Here is a 23,335-nt window from a genome sequence, read left to right as displayed (position 1 = left end):
CAATTTAGTTGGAGCAAAAAAAAAAAAAAGCAAAACCAAAGAAACTATCCCATTAAATCAATGTGGCTCATTTCAATTTTATTGGTTTTGTACTTTTGTTTTTATTTGATTTGCAGTTTTTCTGTTTTATTGTTATATAAAGCTTAGACATATAAAGAGTATGGTCAGGTTTGGGTTTGTGAAAAATGCCGGAAACAAAACAGAGTCACTGTTGTCAAGCCTGACTAAACAGAGCCAGGAGGTTACAAGGGACCATGATCTTCCTGTTAACAGCAACTATTGCAAGAGATTCCACCAAACAGCAGCTTGCTGCATAAGTCACAAGGAAGTTAGTTGGGTGTACAAAAATGTTGACCAGATACACTCTCTTCACTCACAAACTGATATTGACTCCTGCAGTAGTGACTATAACCTATATTTATGCAACCTTCCTCATTTTGCCTTTTAAAACCCCTGTTTTCCTAGCCTCCCTGTATATGTCTAATCCCTACTCCCATGGTTTGCTATGGTACACATCATCTGGATTACAACTCCTGTTACTTATTCCCAAATAAAATCTTTTCCTTGGGGAGCCTATCTCTCTGAATTTCTTTATCAGTTGATATGTTTATATGTATTTTAATGATATTTTTAATTATTTTTTCCTTCAAAATAAATATACACATTCTTTGGCAATTTTGATAAGGATTGGTTTATCTTTTGGTTTATTGTGTAACTCCACCTACAGGGTAGATCTGTCACCCTGGTATAATGTACTAGTAGCTATTTCTCAAGGCAGTTGCAATGGCCATTAAAAATTGTGATCAAGGACCTAGGAATTAGACCACAGACCCTGCACCTAACAGAAGACAAAGTAGGTACAAATCTTCATCATGTTGGCTTAGGACCAGACTTCCTTAACATGACTCCCAAAGCACAAGAAATAAAAGCAGGAATCAATCATTGGGAGAGATTCAAACTAAAAAGTTTTTTCTCAGCAAAGGAAACATTCAACAATATGAAGAGAGAGCCTACAGAGTGGGAGAAAATCTTTGCCACATGCACTTCAGATAGAGCACTAATCTCCAGAATTTGTAAAGAACTCAAAAAACTTTACACCAAGAATACAAATAACCCAGTCAATAAATGGCCTAAGGAAATGAACAGACACTTCACAGAAGAAGATCTACAAGCAATCAACAAACATATGAAAAAAGGTTCAACATCTCTAGTAATAAGAGAAGTGCAAATCAAAACTACCCTAAGATTCCATCTCACCCCAATTAGAATGGCGATTATCAAGAATACAAGTAACGATAGGTGTTGAGGAGGATGTGGGGAAAAAGGTACACTCATACATTGCTGGTGGGGTTGCAAATTAGTGCAGCCACTCTGGAAGACAGTGTGAAGATTCCTTAGAAAACTTGGAATGGAACCACCATTTGACTCAGCTATCCCACTCCTTGGCCTATACCCAAAGGTCTTAAAATCAGCATTCTACAGTGATGCAGCCACAACAATGTTCACAGCTGCTTAATTCACATTAGCTAGATTGTGGAACCAACCTATATGCCCTGCAATAGGAGAATGAATAAAGAAACTGTGGTATATATATACTCAATGGAATATTATTCAGTCATAAAGAAGAATAGAATTATGACATTTGCAGGTAAATGGATGGAGTTGGAGAATATCATGGTAAGTGAAATAAGCCAAGCCCAAAAAACCAAAGGCCAAATGATTTCTCTGATAAGTGGATTATGATACATAACACAGTAGGGGAAGGAGGTAAGGGAAGAATGGAAGAAGGATGGACTGTATAGAGGGAAATGGAGGGTGTGAGGGAAGGAAAGATAATAGAATGAGACAAACATCATTATCCTATGTACATGTATAATTACACAAAAGGTATGACTCTACTTCATGTATAATAAAAGATAGTTGTGTTCCATTTCTGTACAATGATCAAAATAAAAAAATTTTTTTTAAAAATTGTGAAAGCACTACTCTTGCTTATACATCAACCTCCATAAACCTGATTAAATGTTTCAGTCCTGACGCAGGAATCCACTACAAATGAATTAAGTTGAACCGTGTGAAGTTGCCAGTCTCGTAGGTCAAAAACAATCAAATATCAGCATTCACTTATCAGGTGACAATACATGCTCAGGCTTCTTTTCTTTCAAAAAGGACCTAAACTAACATGAGTGCATCAATTTTGAGACCTCTTAGCAGGCAACTAATCCTCCCAGCTGCTATCCTGATTCTTACCAATGCCATTCAGTCAAGTTAGAATTCAAAAGTAACAGCATTTAAAAAAAAAAAAAATGCTGAAAAGAGTAACTGCTAAACAATTATATTAGTCCCATATCAAAAAATAAACCCAGAAGGAATGTGAAATTAGTCAACAAAAGTGAGACACTGACTTAGGAAACTACTTTGCTCCTTGTAAGAGAGAACTTCTTGGTAGGCCAGAAATTAATCAACCAATTTTTTAATAAGGCAATATGGGAAAGATTTGGAATTCCCAGAAACAGACATTCATCAGAGCAGTTTTTAAATAAAGTCTCTTTTATTTTCTATTCAAGACAATATTAAAGAAGCAATCAAATATCCCCCACATTATTTACACAACCCTTTCTTGGAAGGATCCTTTCATTACTTCAAATTTCCCAACAATTACCAAGCCCCACCTACATCTAACTACAGGAGAGGCTATGGAGAAGAGTCTGTCCACTGAGCTTACTTGTCTCCCTCTTTGATACTGAACGTGACAGCTCCAGGCAATACCCAAATGCTACTTTTCCAGTCTCACTTGGGACATTGACATACACTTTTTGCTCCACCAGAGATCTTTCAAAGTTACAAGCATGATGAAATCCTTATGCTGTTGGGTCAGATATGAAGAATCCAAAGAACACCTCATAATTTTGTTACTTCCCATGTTTAATGTTTATGAATTTTCTCTGGAAAGGGAAATGCCCCCAGGTTTGTATGTGATATCTCCATGACCAGGCAGGATCATCCCTTGCCAGGCCAATGAAGCCTGGTCTTAGAAACAAAATAGTCTATGAATTTCCTGGCATAACACTAAAGGGCTGATGTTAAGAAAGAGGACACATTCACAAAAGAAAAATGTGATATGTTGGATTTATGAAAAAGAGCTGAGCAAAATACAAATGGGAAAATATTTCTGAGGTTCTTTGATATTAAAATTATACATTTTTTTCATTCATTTGAAAATAATTTATAAGACTATTACATGTCAGATACTGTATTAATATAAATGACTAATACTTATTAAGCACTTCCAGTATGTCAGACACTACACATATTTTATACATATTATCTCAAAGTTCTGATGAATTAGATATTATTATCCCTAAATTGCAGAAGAAAAATAGAAAGCTAAAGAGGCTAAATAACCTCCTTTAAGCTTCTTTAAGCAACCAGAGGTGACTCAGGTTCATAAAAGCCAGTTCTGGGATTTGAATTTACACACAACTCTATTTTCTTTGTCTTGTACCGCAAAAACCACTTAAAACATTCAAAGATTGAAGAGATATAAATATTTAGAGTGCCTAACAATGCACAAATCAATATTCTGTTAAAATAAATGAATCATTTTTAAGTTTAGTCACTTAAATTTCATTTAGGGTCAAAAGCATAAATATTAAAGTACTTTTTCTGTTGACAGCAACATTTCCCAATCTTATCTGCAGCCCTTGCCAATCGCTAACATCATGATAAATTTTACAGGGGTTAACAGAAAAACTATCTTTGCTTTAATCAGTGTGAAAATTTTCCTGTGGGCTCTCTTGTGGCAGGCTTTGGCAGTGGAGTTACCTCCCAGATCTAAAAAGCCTGGAATCTGTGGAATACTCGAGGATGTGTTCTTTTCTACATGTTTGACAAGGATAGCAGAAGTTATTAATACTTAGTTCTATTTAGATTTCCATGGTTGTGGACTTTACCATAATCATTTCATGAAAATATTTGTTTGTTTACTTAGATAAAAAAGTCATATTTTGTATCTTAATGTAATCAATATGATAGGGGATTTTGCTCATTTCTTTTAAAACAGCCCTATATATCTAAAGAAAATAAAACCCATAGTAGTTTGCATGTCCACCTTGGGCTACTATAGCATGTTTAAGATCATGTCTGTGACTGTATTTACATATATGTTCTAAGGAAGACATACAAAGAGAATCTGTAACTATTTCCAAGTCTTCTAGATATCCCAGAACTTAATAGGAGGTTATGTGCCTTTCTCATTACTTCTAAGTTCCATGCATATGTCTGGCATATAGTTTGTGTTAAAATCATAATAACTTTGATAAGTAAATGCACTCTATAGTCTGTCAAATCTCTAGGGTGCACTCTGAAAAAGAAATAACAGGAGCCTGTGGATCAGAGGCCCTGATCCTAGTACTGACGGTATGCCAAACACACCATCTGACCTTTTAAACAAGCAATAATAAGTGACTGCTTCCATGAGAGTCAGTGGAGCTGAGTGGATGGTTAGGGTGTTGAGGGATAGTGCCAGATGTTCCTTAGCATAGCACTAGTGACTTCCAACTCATTTCTCTAAAAATAATCAAAAATAGAATAAGCCCTGTAGTCCAGGCCTTCCACCAGAGAACTGATGATGAATGAGCAGCCTTTTAAAGGTGGTGCTGGGAAGTGCTGGTGAATGGTCCAAGCCCTGCACCCTTAGGAACTATGGAGAAGTGAAGAGCTTTGGGCCCTGCGATCAGAATAGGTACAGTTCTGGCAGGAAAGGCTGAGTGCATGGACAAGAAGGGCCCACTTAATGGGCACACTGGAAGAGAAGACCGTCTTTGGTCACAGAAAAGCAGACAATAATCACAATGTACCTAGTATCCTGGGAAGATGATAGAGGAGACTCAAGATAAGTGGGCCAGATGGATGCTTCCAGAAGAAGTAACCAGTTAGAGTTTCCCCTTTCATGAGCAGGTGAATCACGCTCGGAGGAAGTCTGAGAGCAGTGCACTTTACAGAAGTCTGCAGGCAAGTAAAGTCTTAGGTTGGGTTTGAGAGAAAAACGCCAGACTCAAGAGGTAGTAACTGAAATAGCACACAAGGTCAGGGCAGGACACAGCAAGGTTAGACTAATGTTGAGTCTGATAGTCACGAAATTTCCCAGGAAGAGCTCTTAAAATCTCCCCGCTGCTCTCTCCTCTTACCAGTCCTTAGGTTCTGTGAAACTGATGACGGTCTTTTGCTCAGAGAAAATCCATTTATTTGATTCTATTTTTAACTCTTTCCCTCTACTCCTAAGCTATCTATAGCCAATACTTTTCAAATGGTTTAACTGATAACTCTTTTGAATCAGATTCAGTGAACATGACTGAAAATGGTGACAAGATGACTTAAACCTTACCTTAGTGGTCCACTGATAACACAGACCCCAAGATTGTCCAGCCCCCTCCCCTCATTTTACATGAAAAGCACTAAGGTGCAGGGTGTTTGACCTCAGACCGCACAACTAGTTAGAAGTAGCATTTACAATAGACCCTGCTAGCTCAAAAAGACCGGGCAGGATGCAACGTCACGGGTCATCTCAGCTCTTTATTCAGGGGCATGAAATGGTGCCATGGACCCACTCTCCTGGTGGAAAGTGAGCCACTGAACAAAGAAGGGACTGGGTTTATATAGGTTATTTTGAGGGGTGGTCTAGTGAACATATGTCGGTTTTGCTTAGTCAGGAATGTGGGTTCTTTCGGTCAAGATCTGTGGACAATGCCTAAGAAGGATTTTGCTTTGGAGGAGATAACACCTCCTAGGGACTGTTTTCTTTTGAGGATGATAAAGCATTCTCTTTGTCTGCAATCAGCATGTGGAGAACATCTGTCTTAGGAGATGAAAGCTGTCAATGCATGGCCTTCATTTTTGCTCCCTTTTCTTGTCCCCAGGTTTCACTATTTGGGGAATTTTTATTCTCCATACCCATTAGACCCTATATCATGAACTATGCCTAGTTCACAGTTCCCTGCACAGTTCTGGTCCTATTATAATGTGAATGTATTTTAACTTTCCTTTTTTTTTTTTTTACCATTTCCTCTTCTGCTTCAATACTTCATTCTTATCAGATTATATTTCCCAAATAGCTTGCTTACTAAATCTCTCTTACTGAAGCGAATGAATATTTTACTTGTAGAATTTCTGAGTCTTGCTTATCATTGCTGAAAGACAAAATAAAATAAAAACACAATGCCCTGTGGATTCATACATCCATGAAGTTACATGGCTCAAAAATTGCTAAGTATAATTTATGTATGGTAGTTACTATTAATGACCAATGACAACGTGGCCAAAAGAATTCTTAAGTTCCCTATCAGGCAATGAAATTTGAAAGGATATGGAAAACATAAGAAATTTACATAAAAGAGATACTAAAATGCAATAAAAATGACCCAATTTGGCATCCCAGCTTAGACACTAATTACTTTTATCATCTCGGTCAATTCACTTAACCTCTCTTTGGCCTAGATACCACATCTGCCAAACAAAATATAAAATAAAATAAAGGAAGAAAAAGAAGATGTTGAAAAGGTTGAAACAGTTTCCTAGATTAAAAATGGAGCCCCAAGAGCTCTACACAGACTGTACTCCAATGATCAGTAATAATATGATCTAAGACATGAGCATGACTATGGGCAGAAAAGTGTATGTAATAATAATATCAGCTAACTTTAGTTAACAACCATGGGTCACACTTCTCTAAGAGTTATGTGTGAACTTGTGGAATAATTATGATACAAACTCAATGAAGTAAGCACCATTATTTTCTTCCTTATTTTCAGATGAAGAAACTGAAACACAGAGAGGTTAAGTAAACTTACTAATGTCACACATTTAAAAAGTGGCACAACCAGGGTTTGAACCAAGTCAGGCTCCAGAAGTAGGGACTTAAAACACTGTGCTATGCTCCCTTATGAAGATGGGTAATGTGGCAGGTTTGGGTGGCTGGTGATAAGAGGGATTGAGATACCTTGGGTCTTTTAAGGTAAAGTGGTTAATAACTTCTACTAATTATAGCATCCTACATGGGATTTGTTTCTTGGACAGTTTATAGTAGTGAGGCACCATTTACCCCATTGCTAAGGCTGAAAATCAAGGAATCATTCTTCATTTTTTCTTTTCTCTCACCCATAGTGCATTGGCAGGTCCCACTAGGTCAACCATCAAAATAAATCCAGAATCCAACCATTTCTCACCACTCTACCATGGCCACTTGCTTCATCTTCACCTTTACCTGAAATATTTCAATTGCCTCCTTATTGTTCTCCCTGTTTTTACACATACGTAACTTCTATAGTCTGATTTCCATATAGCACACGAGTAATAATTTATAAAAAGAAAGTAAACCATATCACTCCTACATGCACACACACACATACTCAAAACCTTCCAATGATTTCCCATCATATTTAGAATAAAATCCAGACTCCTTACTATACTGACCCTACCTGATCTGGTCCCAACTACTTCTCCAGTCTCATCTTTGCCCACCCTCCCTAACTTACTTTAATACCTCTGTGGTAGTTCCTCATACATATGAGCTCACCCCCACCTCTAGCCTGTGTGCTGGCATTTGTCCTTGCCTGGTATGCTCTTCCCAAGGGCGTTTATTTGCTTGATGCCTTTATATCATTCAGGTTTGACTAAATTTCTCCTCCACAAAGAGTGACTTCTGAATGCCCTATCTAAAACAATTCTACCCTTCATTCTTTACCCTCATACTCTCTGTCTCCTTTCTCTTCATAGCACTTGCCATTACCCAAAAACACATTCATAATTTATTTGATAATAACCTTCTTAAGTTCAGAGATTATGGAACTTTGTTAACTGCTTTATCTTTAATGGGTGGGTAGTGCCAGCTCTAATGGTAAACTCTTAATAAATATTGACCAAATCGATTAATTCCCCCAAGCTCTATCATTTTTCAATGTTATAGTACTCGAAGTAGGTTTACATGTTAACCCTATCAATTTTCTGAGTAGAGTGGTGACTTCACCATCCCTTTATCTTCAGGCGTACTACCTGGAATTGGCTACCCATAATAACACCTTGATTTCTAAACATAATAGATGCTCCACCTTTGGAACTGTTTTCCTCTTGATTCCTCATCCTCAGTTAGAGTGTAAAAACCTGTTCATTGTGTGTTTTTTTTTTTTCTTTTAAGATTCCAAATACTTCCTCATGCCTCATTATCCTCTCCTTTTATTATGGAATATATTTTGTTTATCAGAATAGAACTTCCTGGAGTCTTCGAACTTCTGTTGCGCAGGGTTCTCTATTTTTTCCTTCCAAAATATAACCGCTATGTATTTTGGATAAGAGTTAACTCATTAGCATTAAACACTAAGATAATTACTGCATTAAAATCCCATGCCATGTGGAGATGCAGAAATGAAAGCTACCCCCTGCTTCCTTTGCTCATCACAATTTTGGAAGCTTTCTAGATCGTCCTAAAAATTCCTTTTTTTCTTTTTTAAGTGCCAAAGCCTACCTGCACAGCAATCTTTTATTCTGTAGGTATTATCTTTTCATCATTATAGTGATAAGTCACTGGCTAAGACTGAAGTTTGTTAGCTCAAATGGAAACTTTGGAATAATTCCTGAGAGCATTTATTTTAAAAACTTGTGGTGGCATATTAGATGCCATGCTGTTATGGTTTAGATATGAGGTGTTCCCCAAAAGCCCATGTATGAGACAATGCAGGACTGTTAAGAGGTAAAATGATTAAGTTATGGAGAAGTGTAACCTAGTCATGGCTTAATCTACAGGTATGGACTAACTGGGTGGTAACTGCAGGCAGGTACATTGTGGCTGGAGGAGAGGAGCCACTGGAGGTATGCATTTGGAATATATATTTTGTCCTTGGTGAGTGGAACACTCTCTCTGCTTCCTGATTGCCATGTCCTGAGCTGCTTTCCTCCTCCACATTCTTCTGCCATGATGTTCTGCCTTACCATGGGCACAGAACAATGGTGTTGGCCATCTATGGACTGAGACCTCTGAAACCATGATCTCCAAAATAAACTTTTCCTCCTCTAAATTGTTCTTGTCAGGTCTTTTGGTCATAGCAGTGAAAAGCTGATTAAAACAGATGGGTACATAATGTATAGGGGGGGCAGAAGGCTGCTGCTTTTGGGAACCTGACTTCTTAACAATGAAAAACCAAATAGATCAGTATAGCTAACACAAAGAAGTTGAAAAGAAGCATTTCCAGTTAGATTTCAGGAAAGACCCTAAAGACTCTATTCTGAAAATATCAATTCTTCACTTAAACATCTACGTAAATAATGACTATCTAGTGATTTAAAAGACAGTACAGTGGCAGCTGGGCATTGTGGTTCACACCTGTTCTCCCAGTGACTCAGGAGGCTACAGAAGGAAGATCATCAATTTGAGACCAGCCTAGGCAACTTAGTGAGACTCTGTCTCAAAATTTAAATCTTTTTAAAAAGGGGATGTAGTGGGGATGTAGTTCAATGGCACAGTGCCCTTAGTTTCAATTTCTGGTACCACCAATGATGATGATGATGATGATGATAATTAATAAAACACAATACAGTGGATATAATTATTTTTCTTTTCATTAGACACCTCACTGCAGTAGCTATGATTTGATATCCACATGCACAGGCAATAATAAAATTAAAAATTTCTAAACGAGCTGATTTCTGAGTTTTACCATAGGAGTTAGCTTACAACTTTCAAAACAGTTAAGAGCAATAGGTTTATTTGTTTGCTAACCAGAACTGTGCATTTAATTCTCTAGAAATAGATTTGAAGTTGTACCTTCTGCTAACTTTCTACTGAGATCAGATCTATCATTTTAAATTCTATCTGGAGAATACATCAGAGTTCTGTGATTTTTGTCATTAAAACAAACAACCCAAAAGTAAAGTATAATTGCAGTGAATCAAGGAATTAAGGTGAGATAATAAGTTAGTAATTCATTCAAAGGACAAGCTTATTTCTCTCTGTTTGCTTCAAGTTCATAGATAAAAACCTGAAAACATAAACAAATTAAAAGAAAAGAACAATTCTTGGGACTGAGTTAGATCATTTTATCACTTCTACATAACTCTCCCAGGAAATGAAATAGAGATTGAACTGTTGGTATCATACCAACGAATGACATTCAAAATATTTCACAACCAACATGGCCCTAGCACCTAGTAGAATAGACAAGTAGAACAGACTAGCAGAATAGAATAGTAGAATAGACTCCAGCCTGAGGGAGGAAGTAAGTGTCCAAGGAACCCTTTTGTGTCAGACATTTAATTGCTGATTATGGGGATGTCAGGTGGATTATGGGGGAGGGTCTGGGGTAGTGAGGGCAGAGGGGATAGTGGGGACAAAGTCACTCCAAGAATAAACACTATTCTATGTTCAACTTGGCCTCGTTAAGCTTCCACCTATGAGAGAAATGCTCCTTATCTTTGTGTATGTGAGCTAAGCTCTCTATCTCTACCTATTCTGCTCTCATGGTTAATCCATTTTACTTACACCTTCTTCTTTTAGGGTGATGACCTGGTAGATATTTTCCTCTCCTGTGCAAAATTGGACTAAGAATGTATAAGAACCAAAGTAATTCATTATAAGAGATACCATGGGCTGGAGATGTAGCTCAGTGGTAGAGCATTTGCCTAGCAAGTGTGTGGCACAGGTTTCAATGCCCAACACTACTCCAAAAAAAAAAAAAAAAAGGAGAGAGAGAACAAGAAAAACTGCTACAGACATTTTTCTGGTTATCTGTTTAATGAGCAGATGGTGTACTTCTGAGAAATATCAAGATACATGAAAGAAAACATTTAGGCAACTGATGTTTATGTGGGTGCTGATTTCTGGCTATAGCAGATGCCTGTTGCTTCCTGACATCTGCCATACTCCACTCTAAGTACTGAAAAAACAGCTGACAAAGTTACATAGATGGTAGTCTTGCATACTCATAAATTATACTAGCTGGTCCTGTAAGGATCATCTAACAAGGACCACAAAAGCTTGATCTCTCAGCTGTCATGGCATAGTGGAAAGAACAGAGACTTTTCAATCAAACAAGCCTGAGTTCACAATCCTGTGCCTGACATTTACATGCTTGGTAACCTTGAGGAATATTTTAAACCTCACAGAGCTCAAGGTTTTTTTGTTTTTTTTTTTTTTTATCAGCAAAATAATATAGTAATGAGTTGCTGCTAATTGCTATAAGATTCAAATAAAAATTGCTTGATGAACAATAAGCACTTACCAGTTAACTATCCAAACCATCCCAAAGTTTGACATCATTAAAATGTGCCTTGATTGATTATCTGATTAAACAAATAAAATAAATTTTAGTTTTAGAAATTGAAAGGATAGAAATGGCCCTAAGGGAAGAATGGGTTTAATACAGTAAGAGGAGTCGAGAATTGGCATTTATTCTTGGGCGGAGATATCAACAGGCCTAATGGCAATCTCAGTTTAGCAACTAGAAAAGGACTCAGTGAAAGTGACCAGTAGACTGAGAAATGGAACTGCCCAGAGGAAAGCTGAAAAGGAAATTCCAGGGCCAGTCTCCTGATTGCTTCTTTTGTGGTGTAAGACTTCTACACTCATTTTAGTGTTGTATTTAAGGTTCAGAGGAAACAGGGGATACACTGAAGCAATGGCCCACTGAATGGTAAAATCAAAGAGATAATTAAGACAGGGCTCTCTAGTCAGAAAGGACTGAAGGACCTTTTAAAAATCAATGCTCAGAGAAAGTCTGGGAGCTGAAAAAGATTCCCTGCCCCTGTCCAAGGTTCATGTGGTCAAATATCTAAGGTCAAGAGCTTCTGAGAAAGCAACAGGTCCCTAAATCAGTTAGATGAACAAAATCTGAGATTAGGCCTCCTGAAGTCTTGAGTTAAATTCATTTTCAAATTACCTCTTGATTGCTGAGGAAAAAAACTCTAAGGAAATTCAGGTCCCTAAGATAATGCCTCTGCCAAAAATCTCTGCTTATTCAGAACTTTTTTTTATTTTCTGCAACTGATTTATTGTACATCCATGCAGGCAACATTTTTTCCTTCATAAGTTAACATACCACATTTTCTAAAAACCACTCTTAATTACTTTGGCCCGACACCAGTTGATTGTTACTGGCTTCATTGTAAATATCAGTCCCAGTCATAGTTATAAACAAATGTTTTAGTCATTACTCTGGAAATATTTTTCTAAGACCTAAAAAGAAAATGTGATGATTCATTTTATAGGCAACTTGGCTAGGTCATGGTCCCCAGATATTTAGTCAAACACCACTCTTGATGTTGCTACATCAAGGTATAACTGAGATGAGATTAGCACTTAAACAAGTAAAACATTACTCTCCACAATGTGGGTGGACCTCATCCAATAAGTTGAAGGCCTTAAGAGGAGAAAGAGAGAGAGGAATTGCCACTTTTGTCCTGCAAGGAAAAGGGAATTCTGCCTGTGTAGTGCCTTTGGACTTGAGCTTACAACATTAACTTTTCCTAGGGTCTCCATCTTGCTGGTCCACCCTGGAGACTTGCTAGCCCCCTCCATGTGAGCCAATTCCTTGGACTAAATCTCATTTCTTCTCTCCTCATGCCCTTGTGCTGCTGCTAAGAAGGAACTTTTACATTATTATAATCTAGGCCAGGGGTCAGGAAACTTTTTGTAAAGGACCAAATAGTAAATATTTCAGGCTTTGCAGGTCAAAAGTCTCTGTAACAACTTAGCTCTGCCATGGTAACACAAAAGCAGCCATGAACACATTAACAAGTAAGTATAGCTGTGTCACAATAGACAGAAACTGAAGTTTGAGTTTTGGTAGGTTGTACATATCACATTTTCTGTTTTCTGGCATCTGAAAACTTAAAGATGATTCTTAACTTAAATGCTAAATTTGCTGGACTGGGGAAGCTGTAAGATTCCCCTTGGTGAGTCTAGCTTAAAATTGTGAGTTCTCCCTGGTTGTTAGAACTGGATGAACAATATGAGATGCTACATACTTCTTTTTATGTACCTGTGAGCTACTATCTAGAAATCTACTAAATGATTTAGTAAGCATTATTTAAAATTTGGTGATAAGAAACTAAAACTGATTCAATGGCAGAATTTTACCCATCTCTCAGTTGTTGGCTTTTACAAAGATTATGTAATTACATCCCCTGAATTACCTCTTGGACATTATACACCCCATCATAACGCTGTGCTTTAATTCCATACTACTTGCCATAATTGGAATTAACTCACTGGTTTAAAATCCATGCTCTCAGACTATGTCTATTTTTTCACCACTGGGAACCCAGGTCATAGCTTGTCTTATACACGGCAGGTGTTCAGCGTGTTTGTGTGTGTGTGTGTGTGTGTGTGTGTGTGTGTATAAAATTGTGTGCTGAATGAAAGAATGAATTGCTTCTGTTGCTAATTACTGCAGTTTTGTTTTTTAGTTATACAGAAGTTTCATTCAGGCTCAACATTATCAATCTACTTTGTTGAAGACTGATTTCTCTACTGTTTATAATGATGTATGCTTACTGCAGTAGTATTTGGGGTCTACGTTTTGTCACTGGTCTTTAAGACAAACATGAATCATAGTTAAAACATGAACCATTGTTAAAACAGCTACATAAAATTATCCCCTGGAATGTGGTAGGTGAGCAGCACTTAATAGGAATGATTGACTGTTACCCTAAGTTCTTAGGCCACTGGACAATGGTCAAAAATTTTGAGAATCATTGTCCTTGCAAGATAAGTCCTTTGTTAATGACAGGGGCATATCTCATTTAGTTGACACCTTGGTTCTAACACCATGACATTTTGTTTTCAGAAATTCCTGTGTCCTCTTTACCACAATACTATTTTCAGAATATGTCTGCTAAGCATGTCTCAGCTCCACTTGAGGTGATGCAACTCTTTTAGTTGTTTAGTTTTTAGGCAAGATGTGAGAAGAAAGGAGTTTCCCATTCCAAGAAAATTAGTCCAAGTCATTAGGCCTCTGTGTGTTTTGTTTTTACAAACATGCATGCACAAAATGGACACCAGAGATGATGGTGCATATTTCCATGTCTTAAAATTCGGTCCTACTGGGAGACAGGAGAAAGGCTTCCTCAGAAAACATCAGACCCACTGATCTGTACTCAACAGCTTCAAATACAAAGTTGGTCCAATTAACCTCAGTATTGCTAACACTTAATCAAGAAAGATCTGATTCCAGCAACTTATTTTAGACTGTTTCACTAAGGGCAGCATTAAGGTAATTTAGGTAAAAACAAAATTTAAACAAGGAAAGGGAATGTTAATTACTTTAGGGAAATGTGTAAACTTCCTCTTCATTGAATGTTCAATGGTTATTTGTACTAATTGCTCTTTAGTGACTATTTATTGTGCACATTATGCAAGTTGCTCTTCAGAATTGCTGATTCAGAGATCACAATAAGTTCTACCAATAAGTTCATCAGATGTAGAGAATACTAAAATCCCTTACATTCTTAACTCCTTTAGCATCCTCTGCACAAAGTTATCAATGACTCTAATGACCCAGTTCTGCCACATCCCAACTTGCTACTCTGACAAGTGCTCAGAATGTAAGCCGCAAGTTTTACACAGGTTGATCAACATGCAAAGTTGAAAGACATGGCTAAATGGTTCCCGACATTGCAACAAGTTCTTGAAAAGAGATAATCTTTTCAAGCTGTGGTGTCTAGTTATCTTTAAGAAGGAAGGAAGGAAGGAAGGAAGGGAGGGAGGGAGGGAAAAGAAAAGAAGATAAAAGAAAAAGTTTAATCTTTTGTGTGTGTTGTAAGTGTGGAAGTTTTTGTAAAGGAAAGAACAGCTAGGATTCAAAATGTTTTATTTTTGCCTTTTTTTTTAAAGAAAGAACATTATAATATTGCAAGTCCCCCACCACCACACACACATGCGCATGCGTGCGCGCGTGCGCGCGCGCGAGCGCGCACACACACCCCCCCCCACCAAATTTTGTCCAGAAGGCCAAATTTTGCTTTCTGTCTTCGGTCTAATGTCTGAGAGTTAACATCTCTCAGAGAGTCTCTTCCTTTTACCTCTCCAGATCCCACCTGTTCTTTCAGTGCCAGATCAAGTCCTCGCACCTCCAACTTCTGAGTTGACTTACAGATGCATCAGCACATGTCAATTCCCCTCTTCTCTGAAGCATCATTGTCTGGGTCACTTGTGGTTTCTCTTCTTTCTTGGCTCTTTGCCTTTATTAAACTGTTCAACTTCTCCATAATCAGAGTATAAATTCCAGGAGGGCTAGGAGAGTGTTTCATTTCGTTTCAGACTAGGGACAGGGATATTTTCATGAACTAGTCAGAGGGTGCTGTGAGTGCACTAACATAGTTGGAGAGTCAAGAAAACCATCCCACAGGGGATACCCCAAAGACACATTCTCACACATCCAGCTAGACCTCTCTCTAACTTGTTATTCCAGCAAAGGCTCAGGGCTCTCTTTGCCTATACTTTTTGAAAGCACATCCACCTGATACTCAATTATTTGAGTTCTGCATCATTGATAAAACCACCTTCCTTTCTTCCTTACAAAAACAACAACAAAAAATCTGGGCTAGAAATAAATCTGTTACAGGTTTAATGTGATCCCTGACATTTTTATTTTTCTCTGATACCTCTGTATTATGTATATCATGGTGCTACTACATATGGATTGGTTCCAGGTCATTGGTTGGCAAACCTGTACTCCAATTCTGGAATGGTATTTCACTTGCAGACTTCACTGTCTATTGAGCAAGTATGTTATTTGTGTCAGAACAGATGAATAAATAATGCAGAAGACCTACTGCCCAGGGATTTTGTGTTCTGCAAGCAAGTGGTAGCATTATACCAAATTTATGCGTAGGTAGCTGAGGAAAGAGAAACTTTATGCATCTAAAAAGTACAAAAATTAACTTCAAGGATTTTCTTCCTAAATTAGAAAAGGGACTTTCTTACTTAAACAGATTGGTGTGCAGTGTGTATAGAAGCATTATTCACAAGAGTCAAAAGGTAGATGCAACCTAAGTGTTCATCAATGGATGAATGGATAAACAAAATGTGATATATATATGTACACACACATAACAGAATATTATTCACCAAGGACATTGTAACATATGCTATAACATGGGTGAATTTTGAAGACATTTTGTTAAGTAAAATAAGCCAATCACAAAAATACAAACAAGGAAATGGTACCTCATAACTTTCTGAACTTTGTAGGAATGTAGCTGTGACACTTAATTGTTAGGTTGAGTCCCAGGTCACTGTGTCACTTAACTGCTGTTTAAACTATAAGTTTGTAAGAACAGTTTTGTTTGAATTATAACTCTTCAGAATGTAAGCTTGCAGTCACCTTGAGAAACTGCTACTGGTAGTACAGGCCACTTCCCAATATCATTTGCAGATGTTCCTCTGCCTTTGCTCTGCTTCGATAAGTTGCTTATGGCAAGAACTCCTACTCATGGTCTTTGGTCACATGGCCAAGAATTCAAACCCACCAATGTTATGATGGTTAAGAAATGATATCAAATTTCCTATAAAGCCATATGTAACCTAAGCTAGAGGCCCAGAATTTCAGAGCACTAGCTCATCTGGTTCCACTGGAGTAAGAAATCTGAGTTCTCCAACCTTCCAAGTGGTGACGGATCTCTTGTTGAATGTGATTTCTACAACAATATGATTCCATTTATATGAGGTTCCCAGGTTAGTCAAATTCATACAGACAGAAAGTAGAATAGTGCTTTCCATGGGTCACAGAGAGAAACTGGGGGTTAGTGTTTAATGGGTCTAGGATTTCAGTTGAGGAAGATGAAAAAGTACTGGAGCTGGATGGTACCACAATGTGATGTGCTTAATACCACAGAAATGTGCCCTTCAAATGATTAGAATGCTAAATCTTATGCGTATTTAAAACAATAAAAGGTGGGAGGGGGCGGCTTCCCATTTCTTCACTTGGCTAACCACAGCCTAGCTGTTCCATTGACTGAACAAACAAAAAGACTGCTGACTCATGATTGTTTTCTAGTTAAGATATTTTTAGAAAGATGCAAACATTTTCTGGAGGAAACACATTTTAACAACATTCTAATACTGTAAACTTTTATCACCATCACCTTTACATACCAAGTAGGTTTTTACTTACTCTGTCCCTAAATATTTCTTACACCTTTCGACATCTGAAATTCCATGCACAGGGATAAAACTTGGGTTCCACAATGAAAAGGAGGAATTCACAAACACATAAGAAAGAAAAGATATTTTCTGAAATTCACTAAATCAGTATTACTTACAGCAGGATTTTGCAATGTACTAGGAAACTAGAAATTCTACTTTAAAAAAATCTATCCCAGACATACCAAATCAACATTTTTTGGACTAGGGAGTTGTAAACTGCATTTTAAATTAGCTCTTTTAAGTTATATTTATGCTCATTAAAGTTTGAGAACCTGCAGACTAAAACATAGTGAATGATACCAGTATAGGGAATCTTCCTCCTTAGAAAAGCAGGAAAAGATGAAAAACCAGGAGATTTTGGTAATAGGAGTCTGAGAAAGTGGAGAAATATAAACTGGGTACACCAAAATCAAAGTTACAACATCTCTTTGTAGAAACCTATAGCAGTACTCACAGTTCTTTAAAATAGATTACATCAGAATCACATCACAGACTTTGTGTGTGTGTGGTGCTGAGACTTGAACCCACACATGCTAGGCAAGCACTCTACCAATGAGCTACACCCCCACCACAGATATAAATTAAAACTACAAAGAAGTAAAAGCTCTCATTGGCAGATGCACCAAAGGCAACAATCTGTGGTAAGTGTCTTGGGGACACTGAAGGAACTGCATAAGGTGTCACGTGTTAATGGCAAGAAGAGAGGGGAGTAAGTAGTCTCTTGTCAGTTTCAGCCTTGACTGGCCTGTCCAAATTCAAATAGGACTTTGTATTATTTGGTGTTTTTATTTTATTTGAATTTCCAAAGTGACTTTACTCACATCCCACAGCCACACAAAGACTTTTATGCTTGCCTTTGTTGCAGTTTTCTCTCTCATACCTTCTAGAACTGTGGAATATCTTCCTATGGCCAAAACAACACCATATGGAAAGTATCCAAGCAATTCAAAGAATGCATAAAGTGGTTTTTATCTCTTAGGGACTTACTTTTCCATCAAAAAGCAAGGAGTGGGAGGAAGGAGAGTTTAAAATCCAACAATATATGAGTTAAAAATATTGTCAGTGATGCAAAAGCTCTAATGCTCACACGGCCTTTTGACAGTCCCAATATATATGCTACAATAAGGATTTCAGAACACTCTGACTGCAATATAGCTTAGTCAATGTGGTGTGGGTGATAAGGCTCATATCTCTTCAACTCTTCTAATGTCCATTTTGTGCCTTCCTTCTGTTCTCTCTGCCTGCATGTCTCTATTTAACTCCTTACCCTCAGTTAAGAATGGCATCTCTGTGACAATATTAAGAATAGTGCCTTCTTTTAACACGTTTCATTCATGAAATAAAGTGATACCTGTCAGCAATTAAAACAAAAGTAGCATGAATAAAATCACTTTGGAACAATTATCTAGGAAAGGGCCATCATTACTCCCTTCCCCATACCTTAACGCTTTGTGTTAATGCCATACTCCAGGTATTCTGGGTCCAGAAAGAAGCAGCTGTCTGTGTAGTATATGAGGGCCAGAGAAAATGAATGAATACAAGTACATTATGAAGGAAAAATCATCAGGTTTCATAACTAAATGAATGGGAGAAGCTAGGAAGGGAAGACAGACTGCAGCCTAAATCAGAGGTTCAAGCTGGATGCTAAAGAAAATCATGGTACCACCCACAAAAATAGAAAAGGGAAGAACTGGTTTTGACAGCAAAATGATGCATTTCATTTTAGGCATAGAATTTTCAAGCTGATGACAGGATATGCAAATAGAAACATCTGGCAAATAAAATGCAGATGTAACACTGAAGCTAAAGAAAAGGGTCAGTACTAGAAATGGTGAGTTAGTTGTTTTAATGTTTGTGATGGTTATATCATCATAACGGAGGAAATATCTGAAGGGGGATAGAGAGACAAAGCAGAGAATATGGCTGGACCTTTAAGGTACAAAGAGGAAGAGAAGCCAGTGAAAGATACAAGAGAAAAGTAATTAGAGAAATTGGAGGAAAACTATAGCTGCTCAGAGTTGCAGAAGTCAAAGAAGGAAAGCAATCAAGAAAGTAGGGATTTCAGTTGCATGAAAAACTAGATTTAGAAATTAGGAGGCTCCTGGTATATCTTAGTAGAGTCATATTCTAGGATAATGAGGAAACAGTAAGACACATTATGACATTACCAAAAAAAGAGAACTGTTTTTGAAAGCAGTGATGATTTTTGCATTGGACACAGAATTTTCAAACTGATGGCATAATATCCAATTAGAAACCAGCCAACATAGGTACAGTGGGAACCCCTTCACCTAGGGTGTTGACCCAAACCTTCAAGTAGAATTCCCTGAAAGCCCCTGAGATCCAGATACCCAGAAGAGATTGGCATCTGCCTGGCCCTCAGGGTGTGTTAGTGTGATCTTTCTGGAGTAGATACCACCAGACAAATTTCCAACGTTCTCATTAGAGCTAAACCCCAGCTACCAGAACTTTTCATGTAGAACTCTGCACCAGCCCCAACCTGGGAGTGCTATAATCTAGCTTTTCCAGACAAAACTCTGATAGACAGTGCTTCCTATTCCATCCCACCTTGCACCTCATCCTTCCCTGGTGAGCAGGGAAGCTGAAAGCTATTTCAACCAGTTTTGGTTTCACTCCAGCTGGCAGCTCAGGGATCGACACAAAAGGAGGAAGGGTTTTTCTTGTTTTAAGCACTACATAGCCCAAGAAGAAATGGAAAGAAGGGCAGTGAGCATAGGCAGTGAATATACATCCTTGACCATTGTTACAACCCAGTCAGTGAAGACCATTCTTTCATTTTTCAAAAATTCCTTTTGTGAGTATTGTTCTTATATTTGTTGATTGATTTGTGTATAATACATATGTATGTAAGTGTGCTTATATATACACATCTGTTTCTTTTTATTATTTTTTTTTCTTTTTCTTATTTCATTGTTTTGTTTTATTGTTTGAGGGTTGGTCACAGGGGGAAGTTGTTGGCTTTTTATTTTGTTTTGTTTTTATTTTTGCTTTTATTTCCCCTGTTACTTTCTCTCCCTTCTTAAACCCTCTGATAGCCAGATTTTCTTCTTCTCTCCCTCTAAGACTCCCCCATTTCTTTTCTCTCTCCCTCCTCTCCCCATTCCTCTTTCTTTATGGTCTTCATTTGCTACCTCTCTCTGCTTTCTCTATTTTCATATTTTGAATATTCTAAACTTTCTTTTACCTTCCTATCCCATTTTCTTTCTTCTTAATTAAGTGTATTTTCCATCTTTTAGGACTACTTCATTTAAACAATTCCTGCCCCCACCATTCATGTTGTGGTTATTAGCACTGTGGATGTCAAAGCTGTTTACTTTAATGCTAGATCTAGTTGCTATTGTTAATTGCTGACTCCACCATTCCTGTTTTTGAGGTTATTAGTATCATAGATGTCATAATAAACACCTGGTGCTTATTTTAGTGTTGTATATTGTTTGCTGTTCTTGTTACCATTGTTTATTTCCCCCTTTCTGTGAGATGCTGGGAATCTAGTGTGACACCAAGAATCCATAGGATAGGTACTCAGTTGCTGACTTACACCCCAATCCAGCTAAGAGACAATGTGCCTAGAGTCACACACAAGCTAACACTGCTCAAACTTCAGCAACACTTTAACACAAAGAATAGGAAGAACAAAAATTGCAAACTGACAATGAGTTCCCAAGTAGGAACAGCTGGAACATGGTGGGCAGCCTCGGGTCCCACTCACAGTCTTCCATTCCTATAGAACAACAAAGAGAAATAATGACTGTGGACACCACACCTATGAAGCCTCCATATAGATTGCTCCCACATCTTTTTAAAACATACAGAGTTGTCAGGTTTATAAAAACAATCGCAGAGAGTGTGTCTCAAATCAACTGCTGTATACAACTTACTTACCTGATTTTTAAGAAGGACCTCACTCTTGTGAGACCTACAGAGGAAGTGGGATCATCAAGTTCGAACTCAATACACACTGTATCAGAGTACACCAACCAGCACCAAAGAACCAGCAGGCAAACTATACTACAAAACCCATTTGGAAATATATTCAACAATTCACAACAACCATACGCCCCAGACTATTTCACCCAGAGAAGACTATGCCCAAAAAAATTCCCTCACATAAAAGCAGAAAAGAAATGCATCTCAACAGATTCACAAATCTAAACACAGGAATACAAGAAATCTGAAAAACCAAGGTGTATTAGCCAACTTTTCATTGCTGTGACTAAAACACCTGACAATAACAACTTAGAGGAGGAAAAGTTTATTTGGGGCTTATGGTTTCAGAGACTCAGTGCATGATCAGTCAATCCCTTTACTCTAGGCCTGAGTGAGACCAAACACCATGGTAGAAGGGCGTGGCAAAGGAAAGTTGCTCAGTTCACAGCAGCTGAGAAGCTGTGAGAGAAGAGAAGAGAGAGGGGAGAGGGAAAGGGCCTGAGAGAGAGAGCCGCGCACTATTGATTGAGACTGAAGTGTTGAAGTGCCAGGAACAAAATATAAACCTCAGAGACATGCCGCCAGTGACTTCTTTCCCCCAGCCACAACCTACCTGACTACAGTTACCACCCAGAACAATAATTCTTTCAAATTATTAATCCAGCAAATGAATTAATCCACTGATGCGATTTCTCAAAATCTGATCATTTCACCTCTGAATATTCCTGCATTATCTCACACATGAGTTTTACAAAGTAATATGAAACCTGCTAAGGTTCATAATTCACCAGCAAAGATATGCAAAGATATCAAAGTGGAAGAAGTAGTGGATAAAAAAATTCAAAAGACTAATTTTACCAAAAAAAATGAATAAATAAAAATAACCTAAGGGAATACCAAGAGAACACAGAAAACAGCCGCGTGAGTTGCATGAATTAAGGAAGTCGGTACAGGGTATGAGTGATGAATCCGACAAAGAGATAGAGATATTAAAACCAAACAAAATTTTGGAAATGAAAGGCACAAAAGAAATCAAATAAAAAAATCAATTAAGGAAGAAAAGAGAGAAAGGAAAGCGTGAGGAGCTGCTGCCACCGCCACCAGCTCAACGGCGCCAGACCGCAGTCCACAGAGCACCCACCCCGCCACCGCCAGTCCAGTCCGCCGCATCCTCGGACTTGTTCAGCAATCTGTTAAAACGTGGTGGATTACTATGAAGTTCTAGGCATGCAGGAACATGCCTCACCGGAGGACATCAAACAGGTGTACTGGAAACTGGCACTAAAGTGGCATCCAGATGAAAATCCTGAGAATAAAGAAGAAACAGAAAATTCAAACAAGTAGCTGAGGCACAGGAGGGGTTGTCAGATGCTAAAAAGCTGGACACCTAAGACGAGTCTGGCAAGGAAGGCTTAAAGGGTGGAGGTGGAAGTCATTTTGACAGTCCTTTTGAGTTTGTCTTCACATTCCGGAACCCTGATGATGTCTTCAGGGAATTTTCTTGGTGGAATGGACCCGTTTTAGTTTGACTTCTCTGAAGACCCATTTGAAGACTTTTTTTGGGAACCGAAGGATTCTCGTAGGAGGCAGAAACCGAGATGCGGGCTCATTTTTCTCAGCTTTCAGTGGATTTCCATCATTGGGAGCTGAATTTTCTTCATTTGATACAGGATTGACTTCATTTGGGTCACTAGGTCACCATGGACTTACTTCATTCTCTTCTACATCATTTGGAGGCAGTGGGATGGGTAACTTCAAATCTATATCAACTTCTACCAAAAGAGTAAATGGCAGAGAAATCACTACAAAAAGAATTATCAAGAATGGTCAAGAAAGAGTACAAGTTGAAGAAGACGTCCAGTTAAAGTCCTTAGGGATAAATGGTAAGGAGCAGCTACTATGCTTGGGTAACAAGTAATTAACAGAAATGTTAAACTATAACAAGCACCATTTGAGAATTAACAGGAACATTTTTTTTTTTTTTTGAAGATTTCAGATGAACTCGACTTTCAGTATAATTGTACCTAATCCAAAGTATTTATAAACAGCTCACTGGAGCCCCTATTTGTAATAAACTTTTGAGTTTATTGTTGGGACCACACAATAGCACCATTTTTTTCCCTTAACATTGTTGTAATCTCTGTATGCACTTTGCTTTTTTATTAAACATAATCCAAGGTGAGCCTTGACTTTAAG

General features: G+C 37.9%; 1 pseudogene across 1 annotated transcript; it reads left to right on the top strand.

Annotated features, from left to right (window-relative positions):
* Positions 1-22,336: 22,336 nt before the first annotated feature.
* Positions 22,337-23,057, top strand: LOC306670414 (dnaJ homolog subfamily B member 6-like; annotated as a pseudogene). Its single transcript has one exon. The product of its transcript is annotated as a dnaJ homolog subfamily B member 6-like (transcript).
* Positions 23,058-23,335: the final 278 nt, after the last annotated feature.

The sequence above is a fragment of the Sciurus vulgaris genome, assembly GCF_902686455.1.
Source record: "Sciurus vulgaris genome assembly, chromosome: 10".
NCBI classification, from domain to species: Eukaryota; Metazoa; Chordata; class Mammalia; order Rodentia; family Sciuridae; genus Sciurus; species Sciurus vulgaris.
Note: the sequence above shows the minus strand (reverse complement) of the source record. Positions and strands in the feature narration are given on the sequence as shown.